The sequence below is a fragment of the Daktulosphaira vitifoliae genome, unplaced genomic scaffold, assembly GCF_025091365.1.
Source record: "Daktulosphaira vitifoliae isolate Bord-2020 unplaced genomic scaffold, ASM2509136v1 Scaffold_1, whole genome shotgun sequence".
Taxonomy (NCBI): Eukaryota; Metazoa; Arthropoda; class Insecta; order Hemiptera; family Phylloxeridae; genus Daktulosphaira; species Daktulosphaira vitifoliae.
The window spans coordinates 65397495-65417759 of NW_026099572.1; the positions used below are offsets into that span (position 1 = coordinate 65397495).

General features: G+C 26.8%; 3 protein-coding genes across 9 annotated transcripts in view; 2 read left to right on the forward strand and 1 right to left on the reverse strand.

The window, feature by feature from the left end:
* Nucleotides 1-20265, reverse strand: part of LOC126896261 (uncharacterized) — a 162240-nt gene that overhangs the window by 106842 nt on the left and 35133 nt on the right. The gene's annotated exons all lie outside the window — the stretch shown is intronic.
* The window catches only part of LOC126896244 (nose resistant to fluoxetine protein 6-like), a 173506-nt gene that overhangs the window by 87593 nt on the left and 65648 nt on the right, over nt 1-20265 (forward strand). For 5 of the 7 annotated variants that reach the window (XM_050668873.1, XM_050668874.1, XM_050668876.1 and 2 more), the window contains exon 1: nt 9827-10198. The gene's annotated coding sequence lies outside the window, so the exon portion shown is untranslated. Of the gene's footprint in view, nt 1-9822; nt 10199-20265 lie in introns of those variants that run through there. The other 2 variants (XM_050668878.1, XM_050668879.1) reach the window with 2 other exon arrangements.
* Nucleotides 1-20265, forward strand: part of LOC126896245 (nose resistant to fluoxetine protein 6-like) — a 113395-nt gene that overhangs the window by 72296 nt on the left and 20834 nt on the right. The gene's annotated exons all lie outside the window — the stretch shown is intronic.

Consider the following 20265-nt stretch of genomic DNA (forward strand, 5'->3'; position numbering starts at 1 on the left):
AAAGCATCCTCAGAAAACAAGATTTTTTATTTTAAACATTTAATAGCACCTCTTCAATAATTGTTCATTTGAACCCCACTAAATACAAATTAATATTTGTTGCTGGTACTTGAAGAGAGGAGATTAAAAAATTTACAAAGCCCATTAAAACATGCCAACTCATTTATAAGTAGAAATTATAGGCTTGAAATATATTTCATAATTAAACGTGAGATGTGTCTAAATTTTAATACTACTATTATATATAGAATTAAAAATATTTTGTTAGACTGTATAATCAATTTAACAATTATAGATGAATCTATGATTGATAGCTTTGTTAAATTAAGAAGAATATTTTTATACGTCAATTCTGTGCTATTTACTGATACAGATTAATAATGAATACCTTATACTGTCAATAGTATCATTTTCCAATAAAGACTTGATCGACTAATTCTTATACATCACACGCAATGTAACTTAATTTAATAATAAATTACATAGATAAAAAAAAATACATTTAATAATTATTACACGTGTATCGACTCATGCGATATAAAAACAAATACTTTATTCATTACAACTAGTTTTAATTTTGGTATAATGTCCCTTGTAGTCTTAGAATAGAACTGATAACATAAATAATTGACTAAGGATGTACCATGCTGGGTAATATTATAGCACAGCAAGAGGGTTGAAAATTTGACTGTGAGGGTAATTTTTTCCTTTTTATCACTTATCTTTTAATCTATTCTATTCACAGGAAAAATTATAGAATCAAACTTGTAGAACTAAATGTTTACCGTAAAAAATATTATTAGCAAAAAAGCCGTGTGTATAATACTTAGTCATTAAAATTAAAAAAAACAACATATTTTTATCTTTACCGTTGAAATTGTTTTTATTAGTTTATTTAAATATTGCAGACAAAATATTCAGCATACAATAAAAATGTGTCGTATAAAAATTGTTTAGAATTTAATTTGTTTTTGTACAAGAATTAGTAACAATAAAACTACAGGTATTATTGTTGTTCGTATGTTCAGGTTAGTGACAATAAAATAAAAAATACTTTGCCACTTGAAGTTAAACTTGTTGAACTAGAAGATATTTGCGAGTCTCCCAATTCAACTAATAAAATTTTGAATTGTTAATTTTGGAGGTTAATTCAGCAAAATGAGCTATTAACAACGATTTTCGTAATTATTTCGCAAAAAACGGTATTTATCAAAAAGTTTAATTGATTAAACTGTTAATTGACTCATTTGCGAAAACTGAATGTCGAAATTTATATTATTACATCAATTTTATAATTATTAATTATATATTATGTATTACATATGTGTTATTCTACCGTTTATGTGTACTTTTTGTTCTTAACCATGTATGTAGTAATTTTACACAATGTCTTTTTGTAGGCGATATTGTTTTGTTTGTTCACAAGCGCTAAACATTAAGTCGTCATATTTTTTAAAAATAGTACTAGTTATAACTATTTTCATAACAGATAATTTGTATCTTGCACATAGCTATCGGTATTATGACGACAACGTTAACAACGTTAACAATCTGAAAAATTATGTTGACTGGAGTTATCCTGTTTTCGCTTAGCACGGCAGTATACGTCAGTAGAACCTCATCGTAGTCACAAAAATAAGTTAACAAATTTAGTTACAATGTCAAACTCGTTGTTTTGACAACGAAATCGTGATAAATGTGTGTCAGTTATTGCGAATTGGCTATCGTATAATTTTTCTAAGAGAGGGTAGTCCCTCTTCTAGTTATTTTCTTTCTTTTAATTATCTTATTACCTAATTAACAAAAGGTGACCTCGTTAATAACTGTATAAACTTAGTATCCAACAATAATGATGTTCCTTCTAATTTTATTAATTTATCTATATCTAAACTATCCAATAGGGTCCCACTTACTAAGACAATGTCATATCTCCTAAACATTTTAAATTCAAAATCTACAATATAAAATTTGTAATTCCTATCCATACTATACAAAATCTTAGCAGTGAAGGTATCAAAGGGTCAGTTAAAAGTTACAGGTAGTTTTATAAGATTTGTTTTACTTGTAAAAGTTAAAATTTATTAGCTTATATCAATTTTAGTGTAATTAATATGTTTTATATGAATAATAAAGTATACGTTAATGTATGATAAAATTTATGGTCTTAATGACTAATTCCTAACATATTGAATTAATTATAACACAATTATTGTATTTGTAAAGATAGTTTTATCGTTTAAACAATAAAACCATTTACAGTTTAATAATAAATTTATGTATATTATATTCAAATATTTTCAAGTTAAGAGAAACATGATACCTCTACGATTCCCATTTTAAACGATAAAAAATGCGAATAATAGTTAGATTAATATTTATTTAAATTTGTAAATATATAATTTTCCTTATTTACGTTACTGTTAAAGTGCATTTAAAAAAATGATAAACATTTATCAGAAATTATAGGTTTTGTTATTATTTCATATATTGTTAATTTATTCATATATTATATACACATGTGTGCACTTTTATAGTAGTTATTTAGTATATGAACTTGCATAGAAATATATAATTGATCTAATAACCTTGAAAAATACATTACAAAATGGAACTATATTTTATTTCTCCATAACTTACATACACATACACATGAGTTATGTTCTCATTTTATTATTTGTATTATAATTGCATATTTAAGTGTTTATAAAAATATAATTATTTTTTTACTATACTATACAACAATGAAATATTTCTAGAATATAAAGGTGTGATTCCTATGTACGCGTCAGGAGACGCGCGGCCAACATTACATTATACGTAAATAATTAGGCACGTACACTAGGGTGGAACGAAATATTGAAAATGTTGATAATTGAATTTAAATAGATAAAAAAAAATTACAGTTTAGTCTCCTTACTATGGGAGATAAAAAAAAAATTTTTTTTTATACCTTCGGGTGCCGCAAGAGGGTTGAAAATTTGACTGTGAGGGTAATTTTTTCGTTTTTATCACTTATCTTTTAATCTATTCTATTCACAGGAAAAATTATAGAATTAAACTTGTAGAACTAAATGTTTACAATAAAAAATATTATTAGCAAAAAAGCCGTATGTATAATACTTAGTCATTAAAATTAAAAAAAACAACATATTTTTATCTTTACCGTTGAAATTGTTTTTATTAGTTTATTTAAATATTGCAGACAAAATATTCAGCATACAATAAAAATGTGTCGTATAAAAATTGTTTAGAATTTAATTGTTTATAATTTTTGTTGTGTGTATCATATTTTTTACCAAACGTAGTTGTTNAATTTCACTAGTCTAGTTTAAAATTAAGAAGTGCCGTAAGGCATTTGAAATATAGTAATATTGTTTTCTTATGATTACTGGATTTTTCTATTTAAGCCCTATCTTATCTTAATAAGTTTATGATACGATAATATTTCATTGTCACTTCAATAAACGAACTTGCTTTTGCATTTAATATCACTGTGCATTCGTACGGAGTCGTGTTTAGTTAATTTTATGCGCAACGTGTGTTAAATATTTGTTAAAAATGGCTGGTGTATTGACAAGAAATAAATCAAAATGTTTAATTTTTGGAGATGCTAAAGAACTTAGTAATAATGTATTACCAACTTATGAAGACGTTATGCAATATTATTTATATGTATCACATTAACTTAAACCCGATATTACTTCAAAAGAGCCAAGTTTAAGCTCTATAGCTGAAATTGTAGCAACTAATATAGAAAATATATGGCACAAAGCATCAATTCCAATAGTATCACACACGCGAGTATTACAATTAATTAAAACGTACCATGACAAGTATCGGAATATACTAAAGTCAGCGAAGGGCAGGGGATATTGTGAGACGTATAAAAAAAAAGTGGAAAAACTCCAAACTGAAGCAAGAAATAGTCTTTTTGACATTGCAGCATGTAAATGTATTGATTTTAGTACGTGTATATGTAAAAAATCTCGAAAAGTTCCACATATTGAAAAAATAACAATAACTTCAAAACTTTTGTGTTCTTTATTATTTTATTATTTATAATTAATAAATACAAATTAACACAATATTTAATTTAATTATTAAGGCATGTTACACACGTTAATCATAACCGAACATACAATCCTTTTTCTTATCAACAATTACAAGTTTACAACGTATCATTAAATTAGTAGTTACCAACATAAAACATCACAAAAACCATCAACATCGTCATCTGATATAAAAAACTCACAGATGAGACTTAAGTTACCGGCTCTAGCTTTGGCTTGCGATAGAACTGGAATTTCAGATGGATCAGCTGCTAAAATTGCAAGTGCTGTACTTCAGGATATTGGTATTATTTCAGTCGATAATAAAAACAGTGTTGTAGATAGAATGATAAAAAAATTTTAACCAATATTTTAAAAGATATTAACACTTTTATACTAAGTAGGAGGGAAAAAGACTTTTTTGCAAACTAATACTTGATTATAACAACTACGTTTGGTAAAAAATATGATACACACAACAAAAATTATAAACAATTAAATTCTAAACAATTTTTATACGACACATTTTTATTGTATGCTGAATATTTTGTCTGCAATATTTAAATAAACTAATAAAAACAATTTCAACGGTAAAGATAAAAATATGTTGTTTTTTTTAATTTTAATGACTAAGTATTATACATACGGCTTTTTTGCTAATAATATTTTTTACGGTAAACATTTAGTTCTACAAGTTTGATTCTATAATTTTTCCTGTGAATAGAATAGATTAAAAGATAAGTGATAAAAAGGAAAAAATTACCCTCACAGTCAAATTTTCAACCCTCTTGCGGCACCCGAAGGTATAAAAAAAAATTTTTTTTTTATCTCCCATAGTAAGGAGACTAAACTGCAACTTTTTTTTATCTATTAGAGTTCAATTATCAACATTTTCAATATTTCGTTCCACCCTAATGATGAATCAGCTTCACCAGATGAAGACTTCGAAATTCAAATTATCAGTAAAAACCAAGGAATAAAGTGCTTATATAATACCAGTACATATGAAGAAAAACAAATTAAAGACATATATTTGTGTTTGCAAAATTTATTTGAATTTGACATTCATGAATTCAAAAGAAATGTACAACTAAACCAACTAAAAATGTGAAGTCAAAAAACAAAGAAAAATCATAGATTTCCATATCGAATAGCACTTCTATAATTATTATTTACAGAACTAAATAGCAATACCTTATAATTACAAAAGCAAAAATTCTAGAAGAACTAAAAACGTCTGAACTTATTATTTTAAATGACTATTACTATGTAAGGAGAGAACAGGATAACGATTTATCAGATAACATTATATACATATTTTTTTTTTTACGCATTTTTTTAATTTGTATTATCACTATTCTTTTTGCATAAATATAAAGAAAAATTATATATTGTCTTATTTTTTTGCCTTTATACATACTTATATACTATTATTTTTTTTTGTATTCTATAATATTTTTTTTTTAATCTATCATTCAAATGCAATTGCTCATGATATTAACTTTTAACTATTTATATTATCTACTAATATTTAATATTCACATAATAATCATTATATATCATAAATACTAAATTTGTTAATCAATTTTTTGCCTATGTTAAACAATAGTTGTGAGGGCACAACACTTAAAAAAATTAGGGCGGATGTCGTAATATGCACAATGTTCTGCATTACGCATCTTACATTCATCAATATTTAATATTTAATTAATATAATTAATGTTTAATTAATAATATAATTTAATATATCAATATTTAATACCAATTGTACACAAACAAATAATCAATTTATCTGTTATAACATATACAATGTTGTACACTAGCTATTATATATGTATATATATGTTAAATTGATTATTGTACACTATACATCTTATCTTAAAATAACCATCATGTTATGTTCAATTTAATACAATAAATTGAGAATCACTAAATGCGCTGACGACAACAACCCATGAAGGGGTAATAATTAAAAATAATATAAAAAGGCTTAGTTCTGCTTGCACATTAGTGAGTGAGCAAGCGTGCCAGCGAGCGACTCTATTCTCTCTGCTTTTTGAAGATCTGAATTCAATAAGGAATTCAGAATTCTTCTATTTGATTTATTTTGAACAAACTAGCCGCGACCTCGTGTTGTCGTCGGTACATTTTAAAGCGATTTTGAATATAATTATTTTGCGTTAACACTTTATTTATTTAAAAGAGACAGTATAAATATTTACGCAAACCTTGACGATCTTTGTACAAGCCAAATAAAAAAGTAAATAAATTTATATTAACCCAATTATTTATAATTAATAATCTGAGTAAAGAATGATAAAGCAATAGATCACATATTTATATTCAAACTTTATTAATTGTTACTGACTAGTTCGTACCTTATACATAATCACATTACATGGTATTCGTGAGATGGCCACCGCCTCTTCGTTGCCTCAGTGTATTATTTCAGGTACTTACCAGTTAGGTCATTTGTAATATCTCTATAGAGAAACTTTAATAATTTCTTTTTATATCTACTTGTCTTTATTGTTCTAAGCCCTCGGACTCTACAACCCCGATAGAACCTCGTTGCACCTGAATTGATCAAATCCCCAAACATCCAACTTTGGTCAAATATATTCTCTAACACCGTTTTTGCTTATTTTTGTATTACTACAAAATTATTAAATCGATAATTGGAAAACGTTTCAGAAGAATTTACTATAAATTACTATTTTTATTATTAATATATAGTATTTTACAATTAATAAAAAAGAACATTATTTTAAGAAAATTTGGAAGATCGTTAATAAACAATGGAAAATGTAAAAAAGAAAATATTATAACATTAAAAAAAGTGAAATATTATTTTTCTACTGTTAGGGGTTTGTTTAATAGTTGAGGATCTTGGTCAAAACCAAGTATCGGAAGCTACCCGACGCCTGCCCAAATATCGTCCCTATCTCCTTAAATGAGTTTTAATTGCCTGAAGGAGACACAGGCAATCGTGTACCTTAGTTACACGGGATAGATTATTAAATAAAATTAGACTATTGTTTTATGTCAACGACAAAGTAAAGTTATATTTTAGATGTTCAGTAAATATAAGTTATATGTAATGTACAATACGTCTGACCTGAATCCTAGTACAGTTGGTTAGTAGGTATATCCAAGTGAGACGGAGTTGGTTGGCTATGATGACAATTGGCGATAGACGGGTCGTTGAATAAAACAAGTTAAGTTATAAATAATATAAATAAGACGAAAGTAATAATATTGAAAACTATGTCTATAACGGCCACTCAAACATAACTGCCCTTTGTTAGTTCGACGTCAGTAGCTCCGGACTACAGACGAGTAGAATTGTCACATCAGCATCTCTCTCTATGCTAATTAATATGTATTACGAATTAAATGAATAGAAATAAAACGTGTGTAATATAAGTGGTAAGAACATAGTAATAAATGTTCTTACACTACCACAAAATAAATAAAATATAAATAAAAATAAATCAGCAAGGATAATACCACGTCCTCTGAATTATACTGTCGGTAGTATGGGCACTAATTGGACTTGAGGTTTTGGTACGATATCTGGTTTACCTATGTTCGTAACATGTTCTTGAGATAAGCGCAGTTTTTCCCCTATCTTGAAAAAATATCTTACGGAACACAGCTGCGACGAGATACAAATCACATACCAGAAAACTTTTAAATTGGTGTTTTACCCAACACCATAAGTGCCTAGGATAACGTTATGATGCAAAAATGTATTTATTTAAATTACGCATATTGAAGAGTTTATACACGGGTTGTTATCAATAATAATATAATAGATGGCATACAAAAGTTCTTATCCTTCTATTTTAAGAAAAATCACTTAAAATTATCTAATCTAATAATAAATGCGTGGTTTAACAATTTTTAGACTAACTAATGTATTTTATTAATTTAAAATCATTTCAAATTATTGTTTAGATCTTAACATTATTGGCAATGTTAAACATAAACTATTTTGTGATGAGTTTATTTCAAAACCTTTTGAATTTCTTGTACTGTTAGTTTGAACTAAACTTAAATATGATTTCTACATAATAAATTGTTATATTTTTTAGTAAAATACGCTAAAAACTTGGAATTCATCATAACATTAATAAATAAGTACTCNTAGTAAAATACGCTAAAAATTTGGAATTCATCATAACATTAATAAATAAGTACTCTCAGAAATTTTTTATTTATGTCAAAATATTATTATTTATAAAAGATTCAAATATATTCGTCATAGTGCAAAGAATAAATGAAGCTAAACAAGCAATTGGTTATTGATGTATTCAAATTAATAATTAAACTTGTAAGCTAAACTCACATTTAACCAGCTTAACTTAACAAGAACCCGAGGAGGGTTCATCATGGTGCGAAGCAAGCCAAAGGCAATAATAGAGCACCATAGATTTTGTACTTTATCTTAGGAATAAAGGGTTCTATGAAAATTTTTTGAATTAGTATAACAATTATTAAAATTTATTCTATATTATAATATAAAGTTGTCATAAACAGAACAAAATAAAATTGAAAAAAATGTTTAATAAAACCACAGATCAAAATACACTAAACTAAATAAATTTATGGATCAGACATAATAAGAGGAAAATATACATAATAAAAACACTACAATAAAATATTAAGGTAAAAAAAAACAAAATTAGTTATTGAGTTATGGTTAAGGATTTAAAAAAAAAATTCATAAAATGTTTAAAATTATAAAGGTGACTACATAAATCATAAAATAGAAACATAAATTAAAACTTATGTATAGGTTAACTAACCTATACAGTCATAAATAAAAATAAAAAAAACGTGACCCTTATGGTCAAAAAACAAAAAAAAAAATAATGAATTAGAATACGTACACTATGCGAAAATTCAAAAAGATAAAATTTACCTCATAACAATTATCGGATATTGAGATGTCCAATAAGTGGTTATATGTAGCTATTTGTGCCATAAATGGCAAACGAAATAATACATTTTTTATTTCTCCATCATGAATTTGCACAGCCGTCAATAAAAATGTTGAATTAGCTTGAGCGAGCACTGCATCACTTAAGTTCTCCCCATTAATAAGAATAAACCACTTTGTAATATGTTCTAGTGACAGCGTCACGTCCATCGCCGAGCTTAAAGTGTCAACTTCAAAAGTAGGGTGGGTCTATTGTTGCGTAAAAATCCCCGTCACAAGTGACACACCACGGTGGCATAAACGTGACCCAACATGGCGCAAGTCACATACTACTTTCTTGAAAGTTTATTCGCGATCATGATGTAGGGCATTTTGGCTGCGCATGAGTCTCGAATAATCGGAAATGCAAATGTAATGGGATTTATCTGAGTCGTCGATTTTCAACAGGCTAAAATGATCCCGTTGCTATTGGTCAGAGATTCAAAGCGGATACATCGACCACTTCTTCTTGAAATCGCCCCGTTCCAAGTCGTACACGTCGACGGTAATATCCCTTAGAATACTGTTGACGGGCATTTAGGCTCAACCCCTCAAACGGATGTGANTAAGAATACTGTTGACAGGCATTTAGGCTCAATCCCTTAAACGGATGTGATTTGATTTTTTAAATGACTAAAATCATTTTTATTTATTTATGGTATTATTATTATAGTCAATTACAATATTTTCTAATAATGTGTTTGAGCCGGTCGATAAGGTGTGACATAACAGCTGATAACTAGTTCTTATCAGCCATTTTCAGCACCTAACAATGACTGCGCCAGTTGAAAACCCAAGTAGTTTGCACGACAATGTTGTGTGTGTTGGAATAGGCGTTTTGTTTATTTTTTACACAGCGTAAAGTACGTACGGAATTTGTGTTATTTGCCTGTGGTTAATTATTTTCGTTTCTATAATTAAAAATATTGGTGTTCTAAAAGATAAAATATTCGACGGTTTAAATTAATCTTTTAAATTACTGTTGTTTTTTATGCTATCGAGAATAATGTGTAAATAATAAATCAAACTCGATTTTCAGCAACCACTTGGATTAGTTTACATCATCGGCCCTCGTGGTATTGCATTCGGTGTTTATATTAAAAGTTATATTGCGGTTATAATCAGTTCGCGGAATCAAGGATGAGCTGAGGAGCACAAGTAGGAGGTCGGATTGGCTTTTAATTATTATTTTTGTACAATATTATTTAAAAAAACGGTAGGACAGGAGTTGCTGCACAGCGTGGACGTTGCATGTTTAAAACAAGTATAAACGATATCTGACAGTGATTAAAATCGCTATCATAAAAAACGCTTCGAAGCAAATCTGTAGAGAGTGTTTAATTTTAAGAAATTGGTAAATGATTTAAAAACCAAAATCAACTTAGACTTTTTCTATCACTTGTAAGTTTTAATATTCTTACTATTTTTTAATAATGAGTATTTACGTACAAAGAATTAATTAAAAAAAAATGGTTTTTAAATTATTATTAGTTTTGATTTCTAATATGATAAAAATAATTAGTACAAAATGACATTTTAACCTAATTTTTTGGTCCTTTAAAATTGTTTTTGTGAAAATTTATAATAAAAAAAAGTTTAATTTGTTACAATTACTTTTAATTCAAGTTGAAAGTTTGAAATTGACATCATTAAATAGAATATTTTATGCGAATTAAAAAAATGTTATTGTTAAGATTATTATATAGCCAGGAAATTTTATAATTACTATTAACAGTAAATTTATCAGAAAAGCTCAATATTTTTTTTGCATTTTTGTCGTCTAAATAGGTCAAGTGAGAGCTGAGAAAATAAATGATAGTCACAAAAAAATCCATATAGTAAAATAATTTTATAATGAATAAGAAATTTCTTCTTACGAGGGAACACTACAGTGATGGTGCCCTTAATATTTATTGAAGTTATTGAATTTGAATGAGATAAAAATCGAACTTTGAATTTTTCTGTATCTCAAAAATAATTAGGAAAAAAATTCACTCGCACGGGTGGGTGTTTTGAACCTTGTACCCTAGACGTTAAAGAATACAAGTTTTACCGATTCAGCAATCGTACGTCACATTTCTTCATTGAAAAAATGGTAAATTAAGCTAATTTAAATTTCAAGGTTATTTTTCTAGATTTAAGAAAAGGAAAAAAAATTAAATAAGTTTAACCATATATGCTATATCAATTTGATTTATATATAGTATTTATGAAAATTATTGTACTCCCCTTGCAGGTATTTTAAAATAAAATACAAATCGAGATTTTTAACACAAAAATAACATGTTTTTGAATATGGTAGTCAATTTCACCCTAAAGACATATCAGAGGTCAAATTTTTTTTTTCAAATTAAAGTATATTACATAAGCTTTAATTTAAGATACATATAAAATTGTCAGACCTTCCGGAACATTTTCAAAAGTTAAGTTAAAAATAATATACCAAATGATAGGTGAATACCTAAGGTATCTATAAAAAAAAATTATATTGATATGTTCATTTTTGAAAAAGTTACTGTAGTTTTTAGTAAAAAAAATTGAAAAAATTTTAAAAATTAGCGATTTTTAAATTTGTAATTTTTTGGGGTATTTCACCCATTTACGGGTACCGAGGGAATTTTTTTCAATTTTTGAAAACTGAAACTATACGGTTTTGAGGGTAATGTCGTCGACAAGATACAATTTGTGATTTTTTGATATATTGTTCATCAAAATCAATTCAGTGAGAGCTAAGATTGAGCGTTCACAGACACAAAAAAAAAATCAAATAAAAAAACACAAATAATAAAAAATCATAATAAAATGAATATCTTTTCAGCTTCGCATTGAAGTTGTTTAGAGAAAATCTTAGAATAAGTACGGGGACGTTCAACTAATTGTAAAAGTTTTATTAATTGATTATTATATGATGGTATGATTTAATTCTGGTGTACTTTAATTGGTATTTACAAGTGAAATTTATTTTTAATCGTCTGGATAAAAGGCCGGAAATAATTTTATATTATTATTATTTTATAATTTTATAATAATTTTATATTATAAAATAATAATAGGTACACAAGTACTAAATATTAATATATTAAATAAATATTAATATTAAATCATTATATTTCTTAAAAATAGTACTTGGTGTAACTGTTTCATAACAGATAATAATTATTATCAGCTTATGTAAGACAAGATCTATTAACTTACATTGGTATTTCCATAAAATATTATAATTATCATTATTTATGTATGTATGTCATGTATAGCAGGAAATATTTGATAGTCTATTGGAACTGTGTCAACTATTAAATTTAATATTAAATACGTCGCCCTAATTTTAATGTACTTTACTTTACCAATGTAAATTAGAAATGTGTCGTTTGTATAACATATTATGATGCAAATTAGTTTTTAAAAGATTATTATGTATTCAGGAAATTTTATAATTACTCTTTACAGTAAATTTATAAGAAAAGATCTTAATTTCGTTAAAATCCTATTTTTTTGTATTAATATCGATATAATTTACTTCAATAGAAATTATAGTTATCATTTCTATGTTACTCTACAAGGTGTAAAAAGTTTCTATAATTGTAATATTCAAAATTGTTGAAAGAGGATTATATTGTGGATTGACGAAAGATAAATTACAACACGATTAGTTAAAATAGAATTGTTTATAAATTATAAATATTTATACCAAGAAAGTAGTTCAAAGGTCGGAAGTAATTTTACACAATGTCTTTTAGCTTCTATGCGAAGCTGAGAAGGTTTTACTATGATGTGTTTTATTGTATTATGTGTTTTTTTTGCGTCTGTTACCACTTTTTCTCAGTTCTCACCGAACGGATTTCTTTCAACGACACGTCAAAAGATTACAAATCGTATCTAGTCGAAGACATTACCCTTCAAAATTGAAAAAATTTCCCTCGTTCCTCGTAAATGGGGGAAACCTCCAAAAAAATTACAAATTTAAAAATCGCTAATTTTCGAAATTTTTTCAATTTTTTTTACTAAAAACTGCCGTAACTTTTTCAAAAATGAACATATCAATATAATTTTTTTTTATATAGATGCTTGATGTCTTTACCTATCATTTGGTATATTTTTTTTGTAAATCTGACACTTAACCTGCCCACAGGGGGGGATTTAAAATGACAACTTTTTCACAAAAAATTTACTTTTTCAACTTAACTTTTGAAAATGTTCCGGAAGGTCTGACACTTTTATATATATCTTAAATTAAAGCTAATGTAATATACTTTAATTTGAAAAAAAAAAATTTGACCTCTGGACTTGTGTTCATGGTGAAAACTGCTACCGAATGCTATTTTTGTGTGAAAATTTTCGATTTTATAATTTACATTTTTTACTTTAAAGTGCTATAACTTTTTAAAAAATGTATGGATCAATACAATTTTTTCATGAGAAGTAGTATTTATATACATCTTTCATTGGATATACTTTTTTTTTAAATCAGACTATTTCCCTATATATGGGGGGGCTTCAAATATAAAAAATGCATGTAGAAAGTAGAACTTTTTCAACTTAACTTTTGAAAGTGTTCCGGAAGGTCTGACACTTTTATATATATCTTAAATTAAAGCTAATGTAATGTACTTTAATTTGAAAAAAAAAAATTTGACCTCTGGACTTGTCTTCATGGTGAAAACGGCTACCGAATGCTATTTTTGTGTGAAAATTTTCGATTTTATAATTTACATTTTTTACTTTAAAGTGCTATAACTTTTTAAAAAATGTATGGATCAATACAATTTTTTCATGAGAAGTAGTATTTATATACATCTTTCATTGGATATACTTTTTTTTTAAATCAGACTATTTCCCTATATATGGGGGGGCTTCAAATATAAAAAATGCATGTAGAAAGTAGAACTTTTTCAACTTAACTTTTGAAAGTGTTCCGGAAGGTCTGACACTTTTATATATATCTTAAATTGAAGCTTATGTAATATAATTTAATTTGAAAAAAAAAATTTGAACTCTGGAAAAAAAATTTCGGACTTTATTTTGTCTTCACGGCGAAAATGGTTACCGAATGCTATTTTCGTGTGAAAATTCTCGATTTTATTATTTATATTATATTTAACTTTATAATGCTATAACTTATTGAAAAGTTTATGGATCCACACAATTTTTTTATGAGAAATAATATTTTTTAATAAACCCTTTTTTATTCGACATACTTTATCTTAATCGAGATATTAATAAGGAACCAGCAGATCAAGTAGCTTTTGGAATAAAACACCAATTTTTTTAAAATTAAACACTATCTAAAGATTTGCATCGAAGCGTTTATTTTTGATAGTGATTTTAATCACTGTCAGATATCATTATACTTGATCCAACTATGCCACATCATCACTGTGCCTCGACCCCCCTTAGCTGGGTTGGGTTTTTGCAAGCGATATTGTTTTGTTTGTTCACAAGCGCTAAATATTAAGTCGTCATATTTTTTAAAAATAGTTCTTGTTATAACTATTTTCATAACAGATAATAATTATTCTCAGCTTATGTAAGACAATATCTATTAATTTATATTGATATTGACTTAAAATATCAGAATTATCATTATATATGTATTTATGTCCTGTATAGCAGGTACTATTTAATAGTCTATTAGATCTCGTCCAACTATTTAATTTAATAGTAAGTACAATTGTATGTATTACTTATGCAAATTAGAGCTGTGTCATTTGTATAAAATATGACGTTATTTAGTTTTAAAAATTTTGAATAATTTAACTAAATATTAAATAAAACAGAATTATTATTCAAGAAATTAAAGAGCCTCATTCATTAAATATGTAGTACATGTTTTGAAATATTGGTTTTTTATATTCAATACATTAAAATCTTGCAATAACTTTTTTTTCGGGTAACTTATTATTATTATTAACTTAATACTTATTATTCCAAAAACGTGGCACTTGCTCAAACCGTACAGACTTTTATTAAACTTACATACACAAATTGTATTATCTTCATAAACTTTTAGTTGTACCATGAAGTTTTCTTCTTCTAAAGTTTTTATAAAAATTCTGTTTTTAATATCAAATTGCCTCAGTTTGAAGTTCAACTGTCTTATAACTGGTTAAAGTCAAATTTGCTTTGATAAGAAGGTTTTTATCACGTTATATGATATGTTTTAGTGATCTATACATTAAAGAATTTAGATTTGGACGTAATTGAACCTATCAGCACCAAACTATGAAAAAACCCATCAATTTTAAAAATTTAGAAAAGATTATCAAAATTAGACAGCCTTGTATAAGGGGAAATTGTCTGAATTAAAAAAAAAGTATGTTGAATAAAAGAAATATATATAATGTATTAAGGAAAAAGAATGTGTGTTAATACATACATTTTTCGAAAAGTTATAGCAATTTAAAATTGAAAATATAAAATCGAAAAGTTATGGTAATGCAAAATAAGTTAGTTTGACGAAGGGATTCGAACTTCGTACCCCAAGCGAATAAAACTGTATTATATTAAACGCAGCCAAAGTGAATTACATGTATATTAGCTAAAAATGACAATTAGAAAATTTGAAAAATTCAAAGCAGCTTTTTTTAACTTTGAGGAAGCAAAATAATCAAAATATAATATTTAATATAAGTTAGATTCGTGTAAATTTTATAAAAATTGGTGGACTCATTATTATGGCAAACTCTTATAAAGTATTTTAAAATAAACAAAATAAAATTTGAACACAAAAATAGCTTATCTTTTAACTACAGCAATTATTTGCACGTAGAAGATTTACGGAATATTTTCAAAAGTTAAGTTGAAAAAATTAGTTTTTGTAAAAAAATTTCTATTTTGATCCCCCCTTGTAGGTAGGTAAATGGTCAGAATGTCAAAATAATTATATCAATTAAAAGTGAAATCCTAACGTTTCTATTTAAAAAAAAATTAATTTGATTTGTTAATTTTTGAAAATGTTATGGTAGTTATAAGAAAAAAATTTTAAAAAAGTCGAAAATTACTCATTATGAAAATTGTAATTTTTATAATTTATGGTTTACCCAAACTAAACGATATTGATAACAAAAACAATCATAACAGTTTTAATGAAATTAATATTACAGTAAATTGTTAATTATTTTAATTTTAGTGTGATTTGTGTGATGCATTTGATGTTTTACTCATTAATTTATCCATCATTATATTTTTCCTTTTTTTTTTTTAATAACTAACAATTAAAATTTAATAATGACTGAAGAACAAAGGTAATCCTTATATATTTTAAGTTAGCTGTTTACAAACAAAATATATATTAATATCGTTAAAATATTGTTACAAAATACATCATAAAATATTTCAATATCTCATAAATATGATAAAAAATATACTCTATTTGAATTATTTCTACAATATCCTCACAAAATAAGTTTTAAATATTTGTTAATTTATATTTTGAAAATATATTACAGATAATATTTATAGAATGTTACACTAAAAATATTTCTATAATGTGCTTAAAAAATATATTTTTAAAGATTTTCTTATATATATTATGAAAATATATAAATGAGAATACATAAATTTTAACTCGAAAAATTTAACCCTTTAGTTACACTCTTGGATGTTATTGGTATCTAGTTATATAATATCTATGTATATACTTATTCTTAAATCCTTAATAAGTAAACAACCGTTTTCTCTAATTAATATCAATTTTAATTAAACTAATTCGATTAAGCTAGGCAGTCAGGGACAATCTTTATTGTCTATGTGGGATTCTCTCCAAAGAGATTCACCTACAACCGCGACCAGCGTTAGCACAGGTGATATTTGCCGGGCGCAGAGGATCAATGAGCGAGAAGCGACAAATCGGTTCACGGACACCATTTCTTCAAACGGAACACCAGCGCCGGACAACTAAGTTATCCGTATCGTTCGCCTCTGGTTTGCACCAACCTCGGACACCCTGGTAGGGTCACGGCTACTATCCAAGCCATTATGGTATACGCAACCTCCAGTGTATCTTCCCACTAGTAAAGGCCGGTAGGAGCCATGGACAGGCCAAGTGACCCGTCTTTCAGCTGCATTCCTTGAGGCCAGCATTTAGCCATAAACCACAAAGTCACTCCAATGACAGCAACCACGGGGATTCAATTTCCACTGTTATCCGAGTGGTAAACCGGTCTGATAACTAGTGTCGGGACGGCAGACGATGACTGGGTCATCATCAGGGGCACCTGTCCCGCCCGTGGTACGGAAAACCTCCGTGGGGTTTTCGGCTATGCGTCATCGACTTTCATCTCAGCAACTGCCTACCCGCCTTGAGTTGGTACACGCTGGCTATCGGTTGCCACTCTGGTCTGCCTGAGACTCCCCGCCCAAATTAGTCGCCTTTTACGACAAGCTTGGGGCACTACAGGAAATTCTTAACAAAAGTGTAGCAAGTCAGGGACAGTAAAAACACTCTTATTGCTATTGTTTGCAAGCCTATTGAGTTTACATTTTTTTTATTTTTGTCATCTTATTATTGTCCTGTGAAACTTAAAACCATAAAAAGTTTTTAATTATAATTATAATATATTTTTATATTACCAATTATACAGGTAAATTTCTTACTTACAAAAAACCTCAAATCACAAATATCACTTTCTTATAAAATACAACTCTGTTTTATTTTATAATATAGTTTTATTTGGGATATTCATTGAACAAGAGAATGAGTCCTCGTCTCTAATAATAATTCAATGGTTCCTAANGTCTCTAATAATAATTCAATGATTCCTAATTAGATCATAATCTCTTGAAAAATCTATTTAATTAAGAGTGTTGCCCTCTGCGATATTAAAGTTGACACCCTTATAAGTTATAAGGGATGAACATAAAAAAACATTTTATGATTGACAAATTGAGAGAAACTAAAAGAAACAAATAAATAAATAATTAATATTATTTTTAATTTTCGATTAATTAAGTGGTTGATAAGTGAATCACTTTAATTATATTAATCATTAAATTTTTTCACGTGTGGATGTCTTATAATAATTATACATTAGTATCGAAAAATATATCATTTATTTATATTCATAAAACATCCTGCAAAATATTTTTTTTATATTATTTTAAAAATATACCTTTAATATATTGTGCAAATATAATATTCGCAGCCAAAGTATATTCTGTGAATATTTTTAAATATTCTGGTTAAGGTGTGATTCCTATGACCGCGTCTGGAGCCGCGCGACGACGACCGCTTCGAGAGCAGTCAAATCGCACGAGCCACGCGTCCAAAAGCTAAAAATATAGAAAAAAGCAAAAAAAAACAGCCACAAAAATTACCTGCTTGTGGATTGTAGTTGTAATTAATATATTATTATAATTATTTTATTAATTTATTATTCATATTATAATTTTCAAAGTTTGGCATTTTGTAAACGCCGTGTGATGTCTTCTGCTAAAGTGTTATACGCAGTAGAAGAAGACATACAATTGGCTGAATGTGTAAGGGCACATACATGTTTGTATGACCTAAAAAATGCCAACTACAAGGATCAACAAATAAAGACTTGATACAAGAGCGTGTACGTTAGGGTGGAACGAAATATTGAAAATGTTGATAATTGAATTCTAATAGATAAGAAAAAGTTGCAGTTTAGTCTCCTTACTATGGGAGATAAAAAAAAAATTTTTTTTTATACCTTCGGGTGCCGCAAGATGGTTGAAAATTTGACTGTGAGGGTAATTTTTTCGTTTTTATCACTTACGTTTTAATCTATTCTATTCACAGCAAAAATTATAACACCTTAGAAATTTTTTATTTACCTTGTCATACACAAGCTGTTGAAAGAAGCGTAAAATTAGTAACAGAAGCATCTGCAGCTGTATGCGGACAAGCTAGAAGGGATGGTGTTATAAGGACTAGGATTGAGTCTCGTAGGATAATGCCTCATTTTAATTCCAAAAAATATTTTCAATTTAATTAAGTTAATGTTTTTACTTATATAAAAATTTAATACATTACAATAAATCAAAAATACATTTAAAACTCTTAAGTAATGTGTTCTGTAAATTTCGTAAAATTTTGTAATAATTTTAAGATTATAATTATTTATACACATATTTGATTATGGACCACAACTTTCTAGTAATATTAGAATTTGCAAAATAAAATTTGTTTTCGTTCAACTCTACTATTAATATTCCTAAAAATCTATTTTTTTTATAAAAGGTGATTTAAATAAAAAAATATCCGGTCGATAAAAAAATTTGAACCAATATTTTAAAAAATATTTACAGTTTTATAAGTTGGAGGGAAAAAGACTTTTTTTGCAAACTAATACTTGATTATAACAACTACGTTTGGTAAAAAATATGATACACACAACAAAAATTATAAACAATTAAATTCTAAACAATTTTTATACGACACATTTTTATTGTATGCTGAATATTTTGTCTGCAATATTTAAATAAACTAATAAAAACGATTTCAAAGGTAAAGATAAAAATGTGTTGTTTTTTAATTTTAATGACTAAGTATTATACATACGGCTTTTTTGCTAATATAATTTTTTATGGTAAACATTTAGTTCTACAAGTTTAATTTTATCATTTGTCCTGTGAATAGAATAGATTAAAAGATAAGTGACAACAACGAAAAAATTACCCTCACAGTCAAATTTTCAACCTTCTTGCGGCACCTAAAGATATAAAAAAAAAATTTTTTTTTTTTATCTCCCATAATCAGGAGACTAAACTGCAACTTTTTTTTATCTATTAAAATTCAATTATCAACATTTTCAATATTTCGTTCCACCCTAGTGTACGTGCCTAATTATTTACGTATAATGTAATGTTGGCCGCGCGTCTCCTGACGCGTACATAGGAATCACACCTTTATATTCTAGAAATATTTCATTGTTGTATAGTATAGTAAAAAAATAATTATATTTTTATAAACACTTAAATATGCAATTATAATACAAATAATAAAATGAGAACATAACTCATGTGTATGTGTATGTAAGTTATGGAGAAATAAAATATAGTTCCATTTTGTAATGTATTTTTCAAGGTTATTAGATCAATTATATATTTCTATGCAAGTTCATATACTAAATAACTACTATAAAAGTGCACACATGTGTATATAATATATGAATAAATTAACAATATATGAAATAATAACAAAACCTATAATTTCTGATAAATGTTTATCATTTTTTTAAATGCACTTTAACAGTAACGTAAATAAGGAAA